The sequence below is a fragment of the Entelurus aequoreus genome, linkage group LG11 (genome assembly GCF_033978785.1).
Source record: "Entelurus aequoreus isolate RoL-2023_Sb linkage group LG11, RoL_Eaeq_v1.1, whole genome shotgun sequence".
NCBI lineage: Eukaryota > Metazoa > Chordata > Actinopteri > Syngnathiformes > Syngnathidae > Entelurus > Entelurus aequoreus.
The window spans coordinates 50,091,687-50,097,686 of record NC_084741.1 but is presented as its reverse complement, the minus strand read 5'-3'; the positions used below and the strand labels follow the sequence as shown (position 1 = coordinate 50,097,686).

At 33.5% G+C, this 6,000-nt stretch overlaps 1 protein-coding gene across 1 annotated transcript in view; it reads left to right on the top strand.

Annotated features, from left to right (window-relative positions):
* The first annotated feature begins 1,725 nt into the window (after positions 1 to 1,725).
* zgc:110410 (uncharacterized protein LOC553618 homolog) overlaps positions 1,726 to 6,000 on the top strand; it is a 32,679-nt gene continuing 28,404 nt past the window's right edge. Inside the window, exons 1-2 of the mRNA XM_062064297.1 lie at positions 1,726 to 1,812; positions 1,931 to 2,055. The gene's annotated coding sequence lies outside the window, so the exon portion shown is untranslated. The remainder of the gene's footprint in view (positions 1,813 to 1,930; positions 2,056 to 6,000) is intronic.

Here is a 6,000-nt window from a genome sequence, read left to right as displayed (position 1 = left end):
CATTAAAAATCATGTAATGCATGCAAATGCATATCTTTTAAAATTCAATATTATCAAAATCTAAATATTATATTATCATGTATTCCAAAAATATTTTTTGTTAAAATAAAGATAAATACTGTACTTAAATATCTGCTTGACTTATGATTTCAAAACAAATGATCAATGAAATTGTAGACTGTAAAATTGACAATAGAAAAACTGAGTTTTTTACTGTAAAATCAACTTCGGTAGTGTTTTATTCCATATACAGTAAGACAGTAAAACATAAAAAAAACAACAACAAAAAAAAAAAACATTAAAACATCAAGATTTTACGGTAAAAAAAAACTGGCAGCTCTTTTGCTTGAATTTTACAGCTAAAAACAGTGGTATTGTTTTTCCATTCTATTACATTTATTCATTTTTTTATATGCTGTAAAAAAAACAAACACTGCTTTTACTGTAAAACTCTGGTGACTGACCTGCCAGTTTTTAAAGTAAAAGTAAATTTTTGCACCTTATGTAAAAAAATATATTGTTTACATATTATATATACACATATATATTGATATATTACTCATTGTTAAAATCGGACCTCTGAGGGCAACCATAACTGTGATGTGGCCCTCATTGAAAACGAGATTGACACCCCTGTTGTAAAGTGAGAGGGAGTTTCTTCTGAGGGGGTACTTGGTGAAAAAAGTTTGAAAACCACTGCTATATTGGTTTAAAAGAGTGTAAAGGTAACTAAAGGGTGTTATTTCATGTTTAGAGGGCCCTCATTATGTGTCGAAGCGTATTTAGAATTATATGCTCTAGGTATGAAAATATTTGTTCGCTTTGCGGAAATATATTATTGAAACAATTAACAGTGATAAACAAGGAACAAATATAAATGTTGTTAAAAAAATACACCAATAAAAACATGTAAAAGGATCCTTTGGTTGATGCTTAAGTATGCTCTGTGGACATGATACAACCTGCCTGCCTGTCCCCTCAATATCTTGCTTGGGTCGTGTATCACAGTTGTGTATAACGGTTGTGTATTACCGTGGTGTATCATGGTTGTGTATCACAGTCTGCACACTGGGCGTCATGTGTCGTGGTGTTTGGAGAGCACCAAGACCATCAGCTCGGTGGTCAATGCAGCCTCAAACTGGGGGGGTTCCATGCAGACCAGTGTGTCAACACAGGCTGGCTTTCCGCGGACCGCTCAAATGTGACTTGTTTGTTATGCCGGCCACTCCAAATCCGACTGAGATCTCATGAATAGGTGAGAGCAAGCTCATCAGATTTGAGCAGGCAGTGCAAATCTAGCCCGTGTTGACTGACACAGCAATCAGCAGGGACCAGGGCAGGGAATCTGTGTCTGTTTAACCCGTCTCCTGCACCTCACTAACTATTCCTGTCTAAACTGGAAACAAGGCGATGATTCCTTTACAATGATAAACCGTGCTTGATTAATATGTATGTGAAAATGATGAAAAAAATACAATTGTCATTCCAGACTGTTGGTGCTGCATGCTGAGTCTGTTGATGGAACTGAGGACCATACAAGCAAATCAGTTCAATTAGAAGAAGAAGCATAGGGATATATTGCCCCCTGGTGTTGGCAGTCTGTAGGTTTCTCTCTCTGTGACAAATGAAAGGAAAGACCTAAATAATTGAGAGCAGCAACATAATGCATATAAATGCGTCCACACAGAGGCTTCTTGGATGCTTTGATGAGAATGAAAGAGGTGTGAAATAAGCTGTCACCAAACCTCAACCCCACTAATGTCAAAGAGGAGATTGTGGACCATCACCCTGGTGGACCTGTTACAGACAGAAGTATTGAGACACTCTTTAATTAATTATTGGAGCATAGATGGAGGGAACCATGAAATTATTCATCTTTGTTTTAATCAGTTTGTCTTCCACTGTGACCGTGTCTCTCTTAAATCAACAGGTCCTTGGAAGCATGGTTGGATGAGTTTGATGTGGAAGACCTCCAAAAACCTGACATCAAACTCATCAAACACCGGGTGGAAATACACCAGAGGATTGTGAGCCGCCGTCCTATGGAAGTTTTAGGTGCATGTATACAATAGTAGGGCTGTCTCGATTCGATATATTGATATCAGATATCGCTCCGATACAAGCAAAAAGAAAAACCACAAACAAAACAAGCAGTCGTTTCCTTGTCTATTCTTGCTGTTTAATAATTTTTTTGGCCAAACTTTTCAATACACTTTAGTCCTAGACACAAAAATATCAAACACCTTCTGACCAGATAATGTCACAAGATTAAATAGGTAAAATACCCACGTTATGCAAATGTAGACTCATTTGATAACTGCGGGGCCTGAAATAAAAAAATATATATATAAATGCTTTTAATTGTGGTTTAGGGCTGAAGTTGATTGACAGATTCAAGAATATATATGTATATATATATATATATATATATATATATATATATATATATATATATATATATATATATATATATATATATATATATATATATATATATATATATATATATAGTCGGTGACGTGTCTGCGCCCCGACGTGTCTACATGCAGGAAGATCCCCTGCTGGCCCCACTATGGATTGGACTCTGGGGGGTGGGGGGTGGGGGGGACAAAGACTTCACTTTGTTTCCATTGGTTTGAGATTTTTCTTGCCCTTGATAGGGGATCTGAGCCGGGGATTTCGTTGTGGCTTGAGACATTTGTGATTAAGGGCTATGTAAGTAAACTTTGATTGATATATATATATATATATATATATATATATATATATATATATATATATATATATATATATATATATATATATATATATATATATATATATATATATATATATATATGTATATACATATATATATATATGTATATATATATATATATATATATATATATATATATACATATATATATATGTATATACATATATATATATATATATATATATATATATATATATATATATATATATATATATATATATATATATATATATATATATATATATATATATATATATATATATATATATATATATATATATACCAAAATGTTTATGCTTTAATGTACATATATATGCATATATAAACATTTGGCCAAAAATACAACACAAATTTACTGTCATGACAACAAATTCTACCTTTGGCCCCTAGGGTTAAAATTATGTACTTCAAAACACTGTAAAACTGAACACACACAAATAGAGCATGTTTAGATGAAATTCAAAATAAGTTTGCTGTGACATTCCAACCTAAAATAAATGCATTGAACAAATGTGCCAGCTTGATGCTAATTTACATTTGATTCGCCATATACATGCTACTGATTAGCATTAGGGATTTTACATGGTGAGTTCAAAACCCCCAAATTTGGTAATAAAAATTACAACTAAGAGGCACGTTAAATACTTACAGTATGAAGACTTTATAGGGCTCAACATAATACAAGACTGGCATATCCAACTTAATGGCAAAGACTCCTTCCTGACTACGGCAACTCACAGAGGACAAACTGAAATGAATGAATAGTTGCAAATGAGACACAGAAAGAAAATAAGATATTAGTGCTGTGACAATTGCGAACGAGTTGAGACTTTTGACCGGCTCTTTTAAAGTACCAGTAGGGTGGAAAAACAAGTTGTCACTATATTATCATATATATCTGATTTATGACACCTAAAGACTTTCAAAGTTTGCAAACAAATAGATATGATCAAAATAGTATCAATTCCCGAGCCATTTTGAGAGATAATGAGGAAGTCAGTCCCAAGAGCCGTGGTGTAGAGGTAGGAACCACAGATCCCATCCCTACCAACAACAATGCAAATCGTACAGATTTTGTGAGAGCCAACAACGATAATTTTAGGAATAATTATGATCCAGAAACGTATATTGTTGATCGTAATTATAAGGAGGATGAGCTACAAGTTTTATAAGCTCTGCTAAACAAATCCAGCTTTAGTGAATCACCAAGCATCATGTAGCAGTATTGCTAAGTGCTAAACAAGAAATACAAACTACAAACATAAAAAAATGATAACTAACTGTACAATGTCTGCTCTTACTTCGATGACGACTGATACGATGTCCATATTTTCTTGTTTAAATGAATAATTAATTATGATGCACACGAAGGGTTAACAAGGAAAAGCCTCCCTGCAGACACTGTCTTTGTTGGTGTGTGTTTGTCTCCATCTTCAGGTGTACATTGAATGTCACAGATGAACAGCTTCTAGATTCAAGGCTAAATCCTCCTATTATCCAGATGAGAGGCATGATTTATAACCTCGAATAACTTTGATGAGCCGAGACGCGATGATGCGAGAGCAGCAGGACATCGCTACCAGCTCACATCACAGTAAAGCAGTAGGGGGCTACTTAGCTGTCTGTATCATTATGCCGGTAAGAAATAGTTTTTTGTGTTGGCGCTTATAATAACAACTTTGCTAATATTTGGTTTGTATACAGATCACGATATGTATGAAGAATATTGTTTGCAGGTTTTAGATCATTATTTTGAAGGTTTTGTGGGCAAAATAGAGAGCACTCATTGACTACATTGTTAGCGGACCTTTTATGTATTTATTTATTTACGACTTAGAATTTATAAAAAAAGATAAACCTGTTCGTGTTCATCTCTTATATAGAGACTGTGAACGATAGACAGCACGTCTCTGTCTAATGTTTGCGTATTTCCAGTATGACTTATCTGATACTATGGTCAGAGTGCAGAAGCGTTCCCATTTTGACGTCGAGGTCCGGAAATAGCCGAAGGTGTTCGGGATGGAATATTCAAAATGGCTGACTGAATTTGTGGTATTTTGTGATATTTAAACTGTGTTTTTACATACTCTACGTATTGTAAATACGATTGGATATTGTTAAATGGATACAATGAAACACAATTAAGCATATAAAGTCAACTTTCCACCTTTACTGGTACTTGAAGTGAACGATGTCAACAGATTTGAAATTTTGAGCCGATCGTTTAAAATTCATTTTTATAAAATATTTGGATTCTCTTTCCATTCTTTCATTGTTCTGCTGTGGATCTGTAAAGTAGAGCAGTACAATTTTGCATGCACATGTTCATCTTGTCCTAATTTGTATTCTTGTTTTATTGTTTTTTATATACATACAGAAATGTTGTTTCTATTTATTGTTTGTATATTTTTGTGTACATGTAAGTTTTTTAGGTAAGGGGAAATTTTAAATAGTTATCTCCTTGCCAATGCATATGGAATATGTACCACCACTTTATAAAATGTTTACAATGAAAACATTATCCCAATTAAATTATTATGAGTGTTTCAGAAAATCTCCCACCAATAGTGTACACTCGTCCCTTGTTTATTGCTGTCAATTAGTTTCACACAAAACTGCGATAAATTAATTTCCTCAAAATAGGAATTATTGTTTATAAATTAAACATTTTCATAGCTTGAACATAAAAAAATGTGTACAACCTTCTAAATATTGAGGACGTTAATACTCAGAAAATAGTCTGTATGTACATGAAAACAGACATGCTAATTTCAACATAGACATGAAATAACCCCTTTTAGTCACCTTTACACTCTTAATCCAATATCGTAATGCTGCCTTGAGACTCAGCTAATCAGTGACCACAATAATGGACATCGAGCTCTGATTGGTTTGAGTTCTTCTTGTGACCAATACTATTGTAGTATTGATATTTTTAGTTTATTTAGCCATTTTACACTTGAAAATGCTTAATTTAGGACCCAAAAATTGTAGAATATGCTTAAAACATTTTTTTTAATATCCCAAAAAATCTGCGATGAGGTGAAGCCGCGATATTTGAAGCATGATGTGGTGAGAGATGAGTGTATATTGGTTAGAATTATTCTGATCCAAATATTACCTTATAACTACTACCTGTGATTGCTGGTTATTTCTAAAGTTACTTTTAAAGAAAGTAAGAAATAAAACAACAAGCCAGTATTTTGAACAGCTTTGTGAAAGGGACGGTTCCTTAAACTCCG